Below are 18,951 nucleotides of genomic sequence, written 5' to 3'. Positions count from 1 at the left end.
ACAGCGGATGTGCGAGCCAGCCCAGCAGAGTGCTGGGCCCAGGCCTACAGACTCACGTGACATAATAAACAGAGGTGGTCCCAGGCCACTACGATTCTAGTGTGACTGGCTCTGCAGCCTGTCAAAGGCCTTTTCTGAAGTCACTCCTCATGCCTGTCTCTGGGATGTGTGCCTGCCATTGAGTCCAAATGCTGTGCTTTTATGAGACATTTCTGTGGCTTTTACTCGCACTTTCTGCCCTCCAAAGATCACCCCCTCAGAGAGAGCTTTATAACTGTTTTCCTTTTCCCTCATCATGCTACTTTCTCTGTAGCAATGATCCCCACCCGATATAGATTCCTGATTGTGCGCATGCTCCCCACAGTAGGATGCCAACCTGGGTGGGGATCGTGTGCACTGTGGGCCTGAAACTGCCCGCACACGCCCTCAATGAACAAATCAAAGGGAACTGTGGGTGTGAAGGAAGTGACGGGTGGTGGGGGGAAGGCAGAAAACTGTACTTGAACAACGATAAAAAAATAAAGAAAAGAAGAAAAAAAAAGAACGTGAGCCACCCTGGCGGGTGTGGCTCAGTAGATTGAGCTCCAGCCTGCAAACAAAAGGGTGAAAGGCTCGCGATTCCCAGTCAGGGCACATGCTTGGGTTGAGGGCCAGGTCCCCAGTAGAGGGCGTGCAAGAGGCAACCACACATTGATAGACCTCTCCCTTTCTTCCTCCCTTTTCTTCTGTCTAAAGATGAATAAATAAAATCTTTTTTTAAAAAGGAACAAAGTGATGAACTTATATATCTTCGGTAGAAATACTATACACTTTGTTTTGTTATAATATGAGCTCAAGTGAGAATTATAAAGGAAACTCAGTTATCACAAAAGGCTGCTATAACAGCTTGAGGAAAAGTATTATTATCCTCAGATGTGAGTTCACTATTTTTAAGAGAATTACACAAAGATTCATAAGAATCTTTGATATCTGGGTTGGTAGATAAGGAGAGAAAAAAATCATAGTCCAGAAAAGGACTTGAATAGATATGTAACTGAATTTTTATGGTTATTTTAAAGAGTTTTAAAGCAAATTACAAGTTCAAGCTCCCGTTGCCACAGAGATGACTTCTCCCTTATTAATAAAAATGATGGACTACATGCCGTAGTGACTCAGTCAACAGTTCCCAGGGATCACCTTGGAGTAGAATCTGAAATAGGCCGGGGGCTGCCGTGCTTGGATATTAAGCTTTATGGAGCTATTCATTTGCTTCTACTTTGCATGAACAGGACAGCACTGCAGATACAGCACACTTTTTGCAAGCCGCCCAGGAATGGGCAGTGCAGCCTCTTCACACAGGTGGAAGCTGCGGTGCTGAGTGGGAGACCGCTCTGGACCTGTCTCCCATTGTCCCCAGGATGTTCTTGTCTCCCAAGGCCACAGTCAAGACCTGGCTCAGGAGAAGGACCTACCTCCAGTTGTAAATATAGACTGGTGTGCTAGCAAAGTTTAATCTCAGTTTTTTGCCCCCTTTCAGAGTAGTATAGATTCATGCACAAAGATTGGCAGCCAGTTTTACCGTATATTAAAGGATAAGGAGACTGGAGCATAGAGGTTTTCATTTCACTGTGAAGAAAAAGAGAGGGCTATTTTTAAAACAAACATATAAATTCAGTTTACCTTCTGCTCTGAACCCAGGCCAACACCAAATGTGAAGAAGAATAAAAGAAAATCTGACTATTTCTATAGTATTTTATACACTACATTTGTTCGCAGAATTTAGAACAATAATGATAAAATGCATTTTAAGATTATCTTACAGACTTTACTTTGATATATATAGATATAGAGTCATAGATATATTTTGAGATGTTTTTTTGCTGAAAGAAATAACAGGGAAGAGTTACAGTTTCCTTATGATACTTTAATAGCACTACAGAATATAAAAATTTTTGAAGGTTAGTGTTTCATTCCCATTACCTTTACATTTTTCAAGTTAATTATTATCTTGTCATTTTTGTATACTTTTTAAAATTCAGAAACAATTTATTGACATTTTGGAGGTAAAAGCTAATGAGGGAAATGAGAATCAAAAATAGCTCTTAGGTATTTAGCTTGAATGAGTGCCTAATATCTTTAACCAAGAAGAAAGAACGGGAGTAGGTAGCCAATTTGAGATAAACATGCTGAATTTGATAATATGGTGGAATTCTAAATGCCAACGGGTTACACAGAAAAAGAAGTTCTGTGGGCAGTTGAAAAGGCGGAGCAGTTAGACTACAGAACAGAGTCAGGAGTAAGATAAAGGACAGAGAACCACCTCTGTTCATAGCTGAAACTATATGAGTGTAGCCAACCTGCCGGGAGAGAAGGTAGCACATGAGAGCAAGGGAAGGGTGGGGCCCTTACTGGGTAGGGTGGGTGGAGGAAGGGGTGCATGGGGATAAATGGGAGCAGAAGATGTAGGCTCATTTTTTAAGAAGTTTGGCAGTGAAGAAGACAGAAGAAATACTTAGTAGACTGTCATGGAAGAAAGATTAAGTGCAATTTTTTTGTTTCCTTGTTTTATACAGAGGAGATTTCATCAAAGTTTGCTAAGGAAACTTGTATTGAGGACTCCCTGTTTCAAGATATTATTGGACACCTAGAAGTGATCACATCTATTGCTTACAGTCTCAGGAAATGATGCTCAGATCCCAAAGTGGTAGTGGTATCTCATCGGTTTTCCTTATTATTTAAGTGTCATGTGGGACTTACTTAGTCTTAGGGTTGAGAGTTGCAGTTTTTCTAGTGAAAGGGAATGTGGTTCAAAAACCCATCGGAAGTGTGTGTGCATTGGGTCTGTGCCCTTTCTGGTTGGACAGATGGGCTCTCTGAATTTCTGCTGTGGCCTCCCTCTGCTGGACCTCTCTCAGCCAGTCCACGCCTGCTGCTGTGCTCCTGCATGGGGATTCTGACCTTTGCTGAAAATTAGGATCCGCTGAGAAGCTTCATAATGCATATCGTTGCTCCAGCCTTGGTCTGTATCACTGCTTGTGTCTTTATTCCAGCCCTCATTTTCTTTCACCTGGGGAAGGCAGTCAGCTACCTGATGCAGACTCTAAATCCCCACTCTTAAAACCTCATGCAGTCTCCCCCACGCAGCCTCCAGGTAAATCATTCAACCAGAGAAGGTGGCCCAGTCATAGCCCTGCTGAAACCGTCAATGGCTTTCTATTTCCTTCAGTTGATAAATTCATTTCATCTCCACGTTTTCATTCTCCTGTGATCTTCCGTTCATTGTGCAGATCTGTGGGTCTGACCTGTATCATTTTCCTACTCCCTGAAGGCCTCTTTTAACGTTTCTTGCAAGGTGAGTGTCTACTAGCAACAAATGTCCTCAGTTTTTGTTTGTCTAAGAAAGTCTTTATTTCTCATTCAATTCCACAGCCTACAGAATTCTAGGTTGGTGGATGTTTCCTCTCAACACTTTAAATATTTCACACCACTCTCTTCTTGTTTTGCATGGTTTCTGAGAAGCTGGATGGAATCTTTGTTCCTCTAGGTAAGGTGTTTTTCCCCTCTGATGCCTTTCAAGATTTTTCCTTTACCTTTGATTTTTTTGAAGTTGAACATGATCTGACTCTTACTTTGTTGCTTCTTTATGTACCTGGTTCCTGGACCCTGCTGTCGATGCAGAGTCATAAGGGAGAAGAGAACGCACACAAACAAAACAAAACAACCCTCCCATTTGGTCGGCTACTTCTCCTGATTTTCATTCCTTCCCACAATCTACCTGCTCTTATTTATTTTTCAGTCTCCTGAGATAATTGCTTTTTTGCTTTTTATGCAGTGTTTAGTTTTATCAGTAGGAAAGATGGTTTCTAGTGGATGTAAAGCACTTTGCTGGGAGCAGAAAACCTAAGTATATAGAGATTTTTAATTTCTGATGATTCAGATGGTTCTGAATGTTTTATTTGTTCCATTGGAGATATTTTTACAATATAAAATCAGTCACACTTTATGGAAAATGGCTGGAAGACTAAGGGACTGAATAAAACAAATACATGCAAATACCATTTTTATTCCAGAGGAAAACATCACTGAATATATTGTTGTGAAAGTTTAACTTTAATCATCAATATTTTATTTGTTTTGAAAATGATCTTACTACAGATATAAAAAAGACCATTATATATAATATTTATACACATACAGATATATATACACATATATATTCCTATCCAATCATAATAATAATGATGGAAAATTAGTCATACTGATGGAAATTTATATATACTGAGTCGGAAACATACTAAACAAAACCATAAATATGGTTCCGCATTACTTTTTCATTTGCTAACACACATGCCTCATTGCAATCCTGGCACCTTTGTTCACAAAGATTAACATTGCCCTTCTTTAGATTCCACATGCACATAAAAAAGAAATATATGTTGCCGTCTCTCCCTTGCTTACAACCCAAACAAAAGTAGTGTGAATTCAGCTAAGGCATTACTACGACAGCTGAGCGCACCCTCCAAGCAGATTAAAAGAGCGTATCTATTACTAATCCCAATGTTAGCAAGCATAGTGAATGTGGGTTGACCCGCTCCAGATAACTGAACTTCTATGACAACTGTATGTGCAGATACTGAGCATCAGACACAAATACTGATTAATGGAGTAGATGGTTGGAGGCCCAAGGCCTTAAAGCTGTGCTATTAATCTGCTTATATGTTAAACATAAAAATGCAGGAAACAGCCTTTGAAGTCTTAGCTTTATAGTCTCCCCCTATTTAGTTGTTTAGAACATAAAGTTAACAGTAATCCACATCTGCAATTCATCATTGTTTTGAAAAAGGGCCATTTATCATCAGTGTCTAACAATTGATCAAATTTTATTAAAGTAAATATTTCGCTTATACAGAAACTATGAACTTGGCAATTTTTATAAAATTTAAAATTGTGAGGTGAAAAGTATAGTTCTCAGGCTTCAATAAATATAAAATATAAGTAAGATAAAAAGTCACACACCGATGAAACATCACACCAATGAACCAGGTAGGGTATGTTAAATGTGGCCAGACAATAAAATTTCGTAACTTATTTTTTCTCATTTCTGAAGTGAGTCTGACTCTTGATTTTGGAATCTTGAGAACAAGTTCCCAAATTAGGGGTCTATACATAGGTATTGGAAAGCAATAAAAAATGAAAGAGAAACAATTATTATCCCATGACTAGAAAAGACTTAGAGTTTGCTAGTCAATAGAAGGCTTATTAACAGTCAAACAGATGAAGACATGACCCCACCTTAAAATTAACACATAAGTGTTTACTTATAAATATGTGATTTATTAATAAATTAGTAATATATACTTTATTCGACATATAGTATAAACTATATAGAATTAAATGTTTGATAATATCATACTATCCATATTGGCCAAAGCACACCTGGAGACTATAACATCAGTGTTTCATTTAAAAAAATAAAACCAATAGCAAAATCACTCAAAATATCTCAAAAGGTAAATGGGACAAATGAGGTATTTAAGAATGGGCCTAATCCATTCTTCAAACAGGTGAAACCTTTCATTAGGAAATTTTAATAAATAAAAACTGCATAATCACAGAGCAAAAAAAGATGAATAAGAAGAGATGTATATGGTTTTTTTTTTCAGTTTGGTAGACCAGGAAATTATTCCATCAGATACTACTTATTTATTTATTTATTATTTTTTTATTAATTTTATTTAGTTATTTTTTAAGTACAGTTTTTTGTCTATTTCTCCCATCCCAGCCTTCCCTGCCCCTTGCTCCCTACCTCCCTCTCATTTCCACCCCCCTTAGTTCTCGTCCCTGTGTCCTTCCTATTTGTTAAGATACTACTTTTTAAAGTGTCCTTATAGCCAAGCAATTTTACAATACATGGAACATCAAACACTCTTAGAAATTTCCAAAATATTTGTATATTAAAGAATCTAGAATACCCTGACAATGAAAACTCTTTAACATTGTTTAATCCAAAATTGCCCAGGTTAAGAGTCCATAGGACTCAAATAGCAAGTATAAATATTCTTTGGATTGAGTCTCTCCTGAAATACTTTGTGAAACACTTAGGATCATCAAATAAACTTTAGATCACGTTTTATTTTTTTGTAGTTGGACTTAGCCATATATGCAGCAAGGAATAAAATAAAAATTTAAGTGTTTGATTCAGAATTTGAGAATATTAGGTGTTAAGTACTCTCACTTCCTAAAGAAATGGGCTCAATTGCTGCACAAGTCACCATGAGCACCAAAGACCCCCCTACTTGCCCCCCTTAGCCAATTTGTAGAAAAGGTAGGGAAATATTGTAACCGTGGGGAATTGTAACAGCAGGTACTGGTGACCCACCCCACCATTCTTCTGAGATTGTTTCTGTAAGTGCTGATTCTCATTAGTATGTAGCCTGGAGATAAACAGCAGGTTTACATAAGAACGCTAGGACCTAACTTCAAAAGATACGGACTCCAACCTTCAGTCAGCCCAGCTCTGGGAGATTTTCTGACCTTCACCTGTAAAACCAGGATGATGCACAACAGCCCATTGCTGACCAGTGTCAGCTCCTTTTCAGAGTGGACTGTGCTCATCTGCAAGTAGAAAACTTTTCAACCTCCCCCTCCATCTCTTTGTTCTGCTTTCCCTCTCTCTCCCTATAATAACCTGTGCCTGCACTGAGATGTTGAGATGGGTTTTGAGACAAGAGCTCCCCATCTCTTGAGATGACAGCACTTGAATAAATCTCTTTCCTTTCCACCAGCACCTGTCTCCTGAGTTTGGCTTTTGTTGCAGCAGGCAGCTGAACCTGCATTCAGTTACAATATGAAGAATATAGGTAATGATTATTTCTTTAGAAAGTGTTATAAAATTTCTGCACATTTCTCTCCTTGTGAAACAACCTACTGATCACACCCTTGTGAAACCAGACTGAGTGATGCCATGGCTGACATCAGGACCAGATGCAACACCTTGTGCTGACCAATCAGTAGCGACCATGACCCTAACCCTGTAGTCACCATGATTAACAATTTCCCCCTATATAACCCACCCCCTGGAAGCCATCAGTGAGCCAGGTCTTTGAGCATGGCCTTATCAGTGATTCCAGACTTGGCTCCACCTCCTCAACTAATAATAAATTTTTCCTTTTTTTTTTTTTTTGCTGCAAACTCCTGTTTACATTTGATAAGAGTTTGATGCACACAAGCAAATGAACCCCTTTAGTCTGGTAGCACTCCCCAGGAATGCATCGCCTTCCCAGCATCAAAGTGCGACGATACTCAGAATAGTACTGCCAACCAGGGAAGCTCAACTCAGGCTTTAGGTTCCAGAGATTCATTGAGGCAGAAGCTCTCAAATCATAGATCATGTGGTTGAACTCAATCTGCAACCTTCTTCCCTCCCCAGAGGTAAGGCTGATGTCATTCACCCATAGCCCGAATCCTCCAATCACTTACTCGGTCTTTCTAGCCTGGTTAGCTCTCAGCCTCAGTCATTTTCTTAGCATCAACTATCCACAGTCACCTTCTTAAGAGCAACTCCCTGTTGTGGTCTGATGGTTCAGCAGGAAAAACAAAGGCATTCTAATCTGCAGGAAAATTCCGGAGCCTTGCAGGATCCTGCCCAGGAAGCTGGGACAAATCCATGCCAAACTCTTTTTTATACCAAAAGGGGCACCTCTGAAGAATCAAGAAGGCATTCCATGAAAGAAAGCCAGTATTTGAATATCCACCAGATGAAGGATCCCAGCAGCAAATTATAATGGCAACATTCAAGGAATACATCTTGAGGCGTTTGTCCCAAACTGTGCTGCCCTGACCCTGGGGAGAAGAAGTGGGATTGGAATGGCTGGTGCAGGAGAAGGAGAAAAGGATAGTCTAGTGACCACAGTCAACGATAGTCAATGACCATCTGCTGCTGGTCGTTGGTGTCAGAGTGCTCTGAGGAGGAGAAGGCTTTCACGATTAACAGTGACCTCTACCTCATGTCCATTGGGACGAGCTGTGAATTTCCGAGACTCTTTGAGGCTGACTGGGAGGCTTTGCCTTCTGCCCCACGTGCCCTTCAATAAAATAGACTTAAAAAGAGAAAGGTGGGAGGAAAAGCAAAGTTATTCCATGATTTCATCCATCACGGTCTAGCTAGTCTAATAAACTATTTGCATATGAATACCAGTCCCTTAGGAAACTGTCACTTAATCCTCACTGTCTCTGCTCCAAGTGGCACTTGAATGCCCACCTGCACAGGGTGGGGGTTGTTTGTTATAAGGCAGCACAGTGGCCCCGATTCCCACTAGATTTTATGGATTCCCTCCAGCTCTGCACTCCCACCATCAGGTTGAAATATGCGGGTCTCACTGTTGTCTGGTGGGGTTCTCAGAAGTAGTAACAAGGTCCCTCCACTCCTCTCATCACTGACATTGCAGCTGACACTGCCTGGCTACAGAACCTGAGATTTAAAATCACATGCCTATGATCAACAGAGAACATACATAGATCGCTTACTGTGTCAGAATAGTCCAACTCTTTTTCTATCTAACTCATCTTAAGTCTCACAATAAGCCTATATGTCGGTTCTTTCATTATCAGCAATTAACTGAGGAAACAGAGAGAAATGTGAAGAAAATTTTCCAGAGCCTTAAAACCAAGATACTCCTCCAAATGTAGCATCTCCCAAGTGTGTGCCATTAACCACTGCTATGCGGTATATGATATAACCAAAATTGTACTCTGAGTGTAAAACGTCTAAAAGTCTAGTCTATTCCCAATTCCCCATTATACGGTTGATGCACAAAATAAAATAGCAACTTAAGGAAGATGGATGCAGTGTACCAACCCCAGTTCTATGGCCGTGTTTACAATGCTCTTTTAGTAGGCAATCGTTTTTGCAAACTTCCATGTTCAATCAACAGAACCTTTCTTCAAACAGAGTCTACTGCAGACTATGCACTGGATAGAATAGCCACTGTGCTATTTATCACTCAACTGGGTAGGCAGAGCCAGGCCGACCCCACCGCTGGCTCCTGCCTTGCAGGACCTGTCTGTGTTTTTCCCATGCTTCTCCTTTTAGACACACCTTCTCCAATTAGCTTTGGAGACACACCTTCTCCAATTAGCATTGTAATTAGCATTGTGACACCGTACGCCTCTGATTCTCATCCTACTCACGGTGTTGTATTTGTCATCTTATTTGCAGGGAGAGTACTGTGACTCTTTCTCTGTTGACACTTTAAGTACAACAGTAGGGTCAAGCTTTAGGGGACAGAACTACATGGATGAAAAAAATGAGCAGAAGAAATGGTATTTGAAGAGACTGGAAAGGTGAGTAGCAGCACCCCAGTTTCATGATGGGGAAGACATGGGTAAGGACCAGCTCAGGCGGAGGATGCTAAGTTAATTTCAGTCATGACGCCTCCAGAGTGAGGGCGCGAGGGAAGAACACTTATCCGCAGTCACTAACATATGCCTTTCCTACTAATTAAAAAAGTGAGTATTTTTACTTTCTTAGTGTCTTTACACTACAGAGTTACAGCATCACCCATGGGACTGAAAGTCATTTTTAATGAGATAAAGTATCACTGAGCTAATTAACCTATCGAAGAAAACCAGAGACATTCGAGAATACACGCAATTTCTAATTTGGGCAGAGAGAGAGGCAAGCGATCCAGACTTTACCATTCAGCTACGGGGGTCAGTCCAGGATAACAGCGGAGACAGAGAGAGCCACATCACAGGGAGCCCTTCCCGCACATGCTCGGGGGGGACACGGTTCCCAACTCAGTTGGTGGACACAGATATGAGAGGTGATGGTCAGCATTTTTTCTTCTCCTGCTAACTTCTTAAGCTGCTCATGGAAATAGTCAGTGGCAATTTCCCAACTATCAAGCTATAGAAAAGAATTCTTTTTAATCACTAGCTAATAACTAGCCAGCAACTAGCCAGTTCATTGAAACTGGTTGGGGGACACATGATAGGACTTACATTTAAGGGAGCTAGAGCTATGAATAATGAAGTATAAATATGTGTTTCTAATCATTAAGCAACTTTAAAAACATCATATTTACACACCTCCAGATTAGTTTATATTTCTGGGTAGAGAATATTAGAATAGATTCTGTAACATGTATAACTATATAGAAGAATATTACGTCACAGTGGGAACAATTTTTTAGACTCCCCACATACATTATGTTTATGTGATGTAATAATGCTTTTAGGAATTCTTATCAAATATCTGAATATAAAAAGTCTCTCAATATAATGATTTCCTCCTTCACTAAAAACCATGGAGGCTGTCAATAATTAGAGTGTGATCACATGTGTGGTATAAATACATTCACACAAAACACACGTGTGCATGTATATGGTAACAGACATCTAAAGTTTTATTACACTTGTAAGAAAGCTTCAGTATGGAATAGCTTTCTATAAAATAAATATTATTGCTTAATTTTATTACTACCAGAAAATGTGTCTTATATTTATAGAAAAGATAGCTCATGCATTCACTAAGGTTCAAAGACATTTTTTAAAGGCAATCATCTACTTTGAATAATGAATCTCAGTAGTAGCCAGTATAAGAAAACATCTGAATGATGGCAAAAATATATATTTTAGCATTGTATCTATATGAACAAGGTAAAGCATTGATCTTCACTGTAAGTATAGGTTTTTTTGTTTCAATTTAAAAAGACCCAATTCCCATTTTTGAAGTGAGTTATCATTGTGTATCCTTATTTAAGGTCAAGCAAAATTTTGAACGTGTTAATCAAAGAGAATACTTATTGTCATATCTCACTTCTGACATTTAAGAAAAACTCTTCATGCAAATTAAGTATTTGACTAAAGTGCCAAGAGAGTATATCAAATACTTAACACAGAAATACAATGAGCTCCTCTATATTGACAGAAAGCCTTCATGTGCCTTCTCTCAAGTGCAAATTAGACTCAGATTTCTCCTCTTTGAAGTAATGTTACCCTTGTCCATATGCTGCTTCAAGCATACTGATGTCTATCATGAATCAGAATTAACAGGATTCGCATTTCTCATAAAGATATATCCAGTCTGGAAGGAATGTTAAATGCATCAAACTATTTTATGTAACTTGTAATTGGCTTTTGAAAAACTTGAAATATCCAGTTCATTTTCCCCCTAAGATAATCTTCCTCAAACACTCGACTTTGTTATTACATCTGATTTCTAATGATTAACTACCTATTTCGCTCTAATTTACAGCTTGTTTAATATACAAATGATACTTCATCAAGTGGGAGCCTTAATTGGAGGTAGCTGGGAGGGAGGTGTTCTCAGTCCTGTATCAGGAATCCTACAGTTGGGTGATAATGTCAGAGAAGCACTAAAACCCACATTGTCACACACCCTCTCCCCACGGTGGGATCATGGGCCAGGAGACACCAGTCTCCAGGAGTTACAGCTGCTCATTCTCCCCACCATTTCCATGGCTAGAGTCCCTGCTCCAAATCTAAGCATCTTTGGTCTAAGGGTCCATACATACGGCAGAAAATAGCACCTTAGTTAATCAAAGGGTGTTTTCCCAGAACCCAAATAAATAAGCAGAACTAAATTCCTAGACAAGCTGAGAATGGCCGAGGGAAGAGGACCTGCTTTCCTCCGGTTTAGCAAACCTTTGTTTAGCTCCGACTATGCCCATCACGTCTCTGAGATTTGACTCAGACATGCCCTTGGAGATCCCCTTAAGTTCTATTTCTTTGATGCCCGGGTTTTACCTTAGTTTATGTCATTTTTTCTTTCTTCAAATTTAATTGCCCTTTAATGCACTAGAGAGCCTTACACAATTTCCAAGAATAAAATACTGCTGCTTAGTTCTATGGGATCGTATCATTAACTTGTTATCTAATTCTGATATAATACGTATCTCCTGTTATGGTCCAATGAGACAAGAATGATGAAATGTTTTCTCTCGTTTTAAATATTCCCTTAATTTCCACCAAGTACTTTAATTCATCGTACTTATTCTAGCATCAGAAATAACCTGGCTATTAATGTTTATCCAGTATAGTCCCATGAAACACCTGAACACCTTTATACAAAACAACAATGAAGGAAATTGTTCACATTTCTGAAAAAAGGTTGTGTACATACTGTTGTAGGTCAGAGGTGCCGAGATGAAGATTTTTGTGCTCGAAGTTTATCGGGAAGGGCTCCAAGGGTCCCACCTGGTAGAAGAAGAGAAAGCAGGACTGAGGAGGGAGACAGTGGGCTGATCTCTGTCATAGCCTCAGCCCTTGAGGCTCAGCACGGTGGATGGGTCTCTGTACCCCGCAGCGTCCAGTGACAGACACTGAGAAACGAGAAAATGGGATGCCTTCTCTGACAATCAAATCTCTTCAGCAGTGAGCAATGGCCAGAAGAGAGGACATGGAGGCCATGGAGGACATGGAGGGTCCCAGTATCTGGAGATGCTTAGCTTTGATTTGGAAAGGGGGAGGGGTGTGGAGCCTGGGTAGCACCATAGCATCCCTTGGTATCTTGATGGAATATTATTTTTTCCTTGGATTTTGGAATTAAAAACTTGGGACCCATTTGTTCATTGGACATCCAAATACTTCCTCTTTGACCTCACTGGACTGCTGGTGCCCCTGATGGCACCAAGACATATAGTTTATCCCAATAATTCTCTTTCTTTCCTGGTACTCCCCTGCCCTCGATGTTCCCCATCAATCAGCTTTGTGCATTTTGCTTGAAGCAAAGTGAGTGGCAACTCAATAAGTGTAGCCACTCACTTATTAGTGACAAAGATAGATCCATCAAAGTTACTGTGGACACATGAGTGTTATTATTCATTGTGAAACACACCCATGGAATAAAACAGAAAGCAGAATAAATGCTGCTGCGATCATCTGGGAACTCAACGACTGGGCTCTGAAAAATGTTACATTGTACAACAGAATATTAAAAAGGAGTCTGGGGACAAGACAGAGAAGTAGCATCTCATATTGAACAACTGGATCCTGTGCAAATGGTCAAACTCAGTGGAGCACCATCTGACGCTGTCTCTGGGAAAGGCTTAGAGCTGTGAACAGCGGCATAGGATGTAGTCTACGTTCGATCAAAGAATGAAAGGTTTAGAAACAGCCAGTAAAAGCCCATCCAAAGAAGTCAATGCTTCTGTAATATCTGGGATCCAATGAGTAAACAAAGCTATCACTATCAAATATGGACCCCGGGATCAATCCTTCTGTAATATCTGGGATCCAATGAGTAAACAAAGCCAGTGATCAAATACGGACCCGGGATCACCGACCAGCCGTAAACCCATCAGAAGAATAGATGGCGCCACTGACCACAGCCAGCGGGTCTGTGGCAACAGGATGCCCACGCAGACCGTACTCCAGCCCTTAACTGTTCAGCCCTGAGCTCTGCTGCAGTTCTCAGGGCTTGTCTTCAAGTAACAGGGACTGTAGCGGAAATTTAAAAAATATTTTTTTTCACTGTGCGCCTACATGGTGGATATTTGCTAAGTACTCATCATAATTATATACTCTCCTTTTTTGTTGTAAAAATGACATAAGCATAATAATGCTCATTTTATATTTGAGGAGAATGACTGGGGTATGTTAAGTAACTTGTCTGAGTGAGTAATAAACCGTTTCTAATCTTCTCCTTACAGGATCTAGGACATCTGTGATTCGTGGGGTCTGTGAACTAACAACCACTTGTTTTCTCTCCATTTCCCCCCTACAGTCTCTTCAAGAACTGACTTTAAAACATATACATAATATGATAAATGTTTTATTACACTTCGAAACTATGGGATCAATGTTGGCACTGTTTATGATGGTCAGAGTAGTAGTCATTTTCATCACAATATCTGTACTGTAAATGTCCCATTGATAAAATCTGAAGAAAATGTAATGACCAGACATGATTTTGAAATCAGATTCTAGGTATTACAGAGCCCAACATATATTGGAAAATATTATAGACAAAAGGCACCAAAAGCATACATACTCATTTCCATGTTCATTTGAACTGAAATCTATGGCACTATTTGTGTGGCCTGCACAAAGCCAACAAGGTTAAAAGAAAATGTGTGCATTTTTTAGAATAAACAGGCCCTGTGTGCGACGGTTGGAATTTCACCCGGAAGCCTTTGCTTGAAGCACCCGTTTGAGTAGATGATTGGACAGAAATGAAACGGAAGTCTCTTGAGCAGGTTAACTTTGTATATCCTGGAAAACACTTAGCTATTCCACTGTTTAAGTGCAAAGGGAACGGAAGTACTGTCTCTGCAAAGTGACGTCCTAAGCTCTGGGTCACCAGTCTTTCCTTTGTATTTTGAAGTGGGGCTCGGTCCGCGTCTGGGCTCTGCCACCTCCTCGCAGCGGGCACGCAGGGCTGCACACAAGTGCTGGCATCTCCCAGGAACCTGATTCCGAAGCCTCCCTCCAAGGACGGGTCGGGTATCCAAAGATACTTTCTATCTTGTGATGTCTTTTTTGAAAACAAGAAGGGCAGTTGATCTGTTCAAAACCACGAATCATTTCTTTTCTAAGTAAAACGTTGGCAGACAAGGCCCCTACTCTGAGCTCCAGTGGAAGGCACGTTGTTACCACGTCTACTTTTGCTACGTGCACCAAAGGCGCAAATGCAGAGGCCTTTGGGATGCGTGACTTTCCAGTTGAATGCATACACTTTCTCATCAATGTCTCTGCTAATGAGAGAGACATTGAGACAACGAGACCAAATGTGTTTTTCCTGTAGACACGAAATCTTAACTTCCTAGTCAGAGGATATTTAATATTCTGGTCGCATATGTAGATAGTCAGTGTTTTGTTCTGTTGTTTTTTTAAAATAGGACATGTCTGAACATTTTTTCTTGCATATAAGCATTAGTGGTTTTGAGAAAAAAAGTTAGCTCCATTTGAACATAATTCAAGAGCGAGAAATTCGTTCAGTGCTTCGCTGTCTGGGATAACTCGGACCACATTTTTAAGATCCCTTTTTCACTTCCAAGACTCCGAGATCAGCATTATCGATGCTGCTGAAAGAACCGTGTGGTCTTTTCCAGGCCCCCGCTCTCCAAGAAGAGACAGCTCAATTATGCAAACTCTGCAAACTGATAACTACAAAGTCTTGCAATTTCTCTGTGGATGGAAACCACCAGATACCTGCATAAAATAATACTTTAGGGCATTTCCTTCGGATAACGTTAGAATTGAAATGTGGACACACAATACCCTCCTTGCTAATAGAGACAGCATTCACGCTGCAGACCCTAACTGACTTTAGCACTAAGAGTATAGGACGGAAGGAAACGTTCTGAGGTTAATTTAGTTCAAATTGTCATGAAGAATTCTGGTATTATTCAATACAATTTTATCTTTATCTGAAAAAATAAGTATGAAAGTTCTGAGTATATTTGAAGCTATACCCACCTGCATGTCAGGTTTTGAATTTCCAGTGCCATAAAACATTTAAAATAGTGCGTTTGTTTTCTGGTATTTGTTATGAAAAGGAAAAGGTACCTAGCTTTCAAGAAAGTATCCAAGGAAATTGTTTCCCAGAAGTTTTTCACTACTCAACAGGGTGATTGCTTTCTATCTATTATATGGACACACAACACTTTTCTTACTTACCATGTTGGAAGTTATCTAGGATCAGCATGGAATTATATTTTCTGTGACTATCTACAGAAAATCACATCTTTAATAAAATAAACAGGCCAAGTATAGGACCTGAATTATTTCTCAACTGAACCACATTTCCCTTAGAAACCTATATACTTCACTTAGGCTGCCAGTTAAACTACATATAAATTAGTGTCAAATCTGGAATTATATATTTTCCCATTCTTCACACATGTGAGGTGTTTTAGACAATATTTAAAGTCCCTCTATGGAAAGGTATTTCAAGATATAAATTTAGATTTAAAGATTGGCTGATCCAAAGCTTGCTCAAGAATATTTGAATTATTTTTCCAAGGATAATATCAGACAGACGTTTGATTTTATGATGAATGCTCTTTTGATGGAAATAAATCATACTACTGCAGGTAAAAAAAAACTCTCCTGTTGAAGAAAATTACCACTTCAGGGTGTCCTTGAAGGCTGGGCAAGTTCATGGCCATATTTCTACCTGAATATATAAGATTTTACATAATTTTATGATTGTGGTTAAATCATTATTAATGGTGACCAGCAATCTGGACTACAGGTCTGGAGGGGAAATAATTTTGTCATTAGTAACAGCCTCTCATAGTTCTAACATCTGTATTTATGGCAAAAATGTCTGTATCACATTTTGTAAAAATAAAAATTAGATGTAAGTCTGTTCTCTCAGTTTAAATTTAAGAATGCCTTTTTCCCCCTGACAACTCAAAAATGCCTCTCATCGGACTTAAAACTGAACAATTTTACCCGGAGGCCTTTCTGCATAAGGTTTCTGCTTTTCTTTTTTTCCACTTTTTTTTGTCTTTAGACACCCACACACACAACCTAATGACAAACGTGTGAGAAGACTCAATTCATAATAATTGTCATTTTAAAAATGTCATTAAAAAAACATGTTCTGCAAGTCCAGAGGTCCCGTCAGAGCTCAGAGGACGGCTTCATTCTGCACGGCACTGAGCCCCCGTGGGGGGGGGGGGGCAGTGTTTGGTGCCCTGCTCTTCAGGGCCCGTCCTGCATCTGTCCCTCTGAGTGAGAGCGCCCCCTGCTGTTCCTGACAGCACTCCCCTGCTCGCAAGTGTACACCCCAGCCCAAACACCAGTACTTCCAAAGCACGTCAGCCTCTCTCTGGTTGTCCTGCTGAAGGCACTCTGTCCAGCTAGGCAGCGGCGTAACTACCAGTCATGTAGGAACCAGTTCTTACGTCCTGCTCGGGGCAGTGGAGAAGTCTTGAGAGGTCCAGCCATGGCAGTTCCCCTTCTCCGCAGTATCACTTTCCACATTTTCAGTTCCCTGAAGTCGACCTCAGTACGAAAATAGAAAATCTGCATTTTCAGTTACCCACAGTCCACGACGGCTCAAAGATAGGAAATGGAAAATTCCAGAAGTAAATACTTCATACGTCTTACACTGTGTGCCATTGTGAGTAATGCAATGAAATGTTGTGTTGTTCAAATACATCGCACCCTGGACGTGACACCCTTTGTCCAGCATCACTGCGCTACAGATGCTTCCACTCGTCAGTCACTTAGAAACCAGTTAGTGATCAGATCCACAGTCGGGGTATAGCGCTGATTGTGTTCAATTTACTCCCTGCGTTTTGGTTTTTTACTTAAAAAGGTCCCCAAAGAGCAAAAATAGTAATGCTGGTAATTTAGGTAAGCCAAAGAGAAAACATAAGTGCTTCCTTCAAGTGAAAAGGTCAAAGTTCCTGACTTAATAAGGGTTGTTTGTGATCATATTTAGAGTGTCTTTTCAATGTTTTCCACTTTCGGTAATAACTCCCATGTGTATAAAATTACAACTGCGGTCTTTTAGAAGATGGCCTCAGAGAAAAAGGGCCCTTTTAAAGACATGAGCTGTAAAGTTGCCATTATCCCGGGCTTGACCCTGGAATTATTATTCTTTCAAGTAGATAAATTTTGCACGTGACTGTAGTGATAATGCTCTGAAAATATTTTTCTACTCAAAGCATCCAGTGTGTTTGTGGAAAAGGAAATATAATGAAGAAACCAGCAATTCTAATATCCTAGGATACTGAATCCTAAATTTATTGTTTCAGATTCTATATTTCATTTACTTGACTGAAGAATAAGCTGAGGTCATAACATAACACAGAGAGAATAACACTTGTTTTGTGAAAGTCTAGTTTACATAAACCGCTTGCATTTAGTGTTTTATGATATAAAACACGTGTGCAGGCCACATACAATTAACTTAGTAATATAGGCAATTCAAAGCAATGTCAGTATGTTGAGATATTTTCAATATCTGAAGGCCTTTGCTTTTATGTTTTGAATAACCCTGGCAACTTTTTTCCAAATAAGATTTAGCTCACCTGTGTCACGGGACCCGATATTCTGGGCAGATATCTTTAATCACCTTTTAAGTGAAGAATGGGTCTTGGAGGATAATATTTAATTCATGGCAACAGGCAGAATTAGGAGCTTTGAAAAAATAAATCGACGTCAGCAACATCTTCCTTGTCTCATCCACGGCTTGCTTGAGGTTCATTGCCTGCCCTGCACTGCCGTGGTAATTATTTATGCTCTGGACTATTGTCATAAAATTAAATATGGCTTTGACACTGACAGGCCCAATTATTTTTATTTACCATCAACCAATCATCCTGTGTAGAACTAACACTAGTCAATTCTATTTCCGTTAAGCATTGATTGAGAACATTGTATATGATCACTATGCCTAGAATGTAAGAGTCAAAGCGCATAAAACTGCTGGGACCCCTTTTCTCCAATACACTTAGGAACACGTGTGAAATAGCACTCAACTAATACTCTGTGCCACTGCAGTGAGAAGCGAGAGGCGAAAGTCTGCCTGTTATCCCTCCAGCTGCCTCTCCCTGAGCTTTTCCACACCCATTTCTCTGTACTTTAGGGTGGAGTCCTCCCTTCACATCCTTCTAGTCTCCAACCATCTCTCCATCTCTGCTGGGCTGCTCAGGTGTGAATCCCAACTGTCTCCACTCAGATTCTTGCTGCCTTCCTTAATTCATGCCCATCTGCTGTGACTACTACCCTTCCATGCACTCTCAACCTTGAAGGCACTGGGACACCCCTGAAATAAACCCCCTCAGCTCAACCCGAGCATGGCTTCCTAGCTCAGCATGAACCTCAAGTTAGCCTGCAAGTTTGCAGGCCCCAGGAGCTGCCCCCGCCTCTTATGCTTGGTTCTAGTCACCTCCTCTTGGTTCCCTATACTAGTCTCCCTTCTAACCCTCAAAAACACATTTCTTTAACTTCAGCGGGTATTTCTTTCCTTTCAAGATACCAGTGTGGCTC

The sequence above is a fragment of the Artibeus jamaicensis genome, unplaced genomic scaffold (assembly GCF_021234435.1).
Source record: "Artibeus jamaicensis isolate MK-2021 breed Jamaican fruit bat unplaced genomic scaffold, CSHL_Jam_final scaffold_833, whole genome shotgun sequence".
NCBI lineage: Eukaryota > Metazoa > Chordata > Mammalia > Chiroptera > Phyllostomidae > Artibeus > Artibeus jamaicensis.
The sequence above is the reverse complement of the archived record's forward strand: the minus strand, read 5'-3'. Positions refer to the sequence as shown.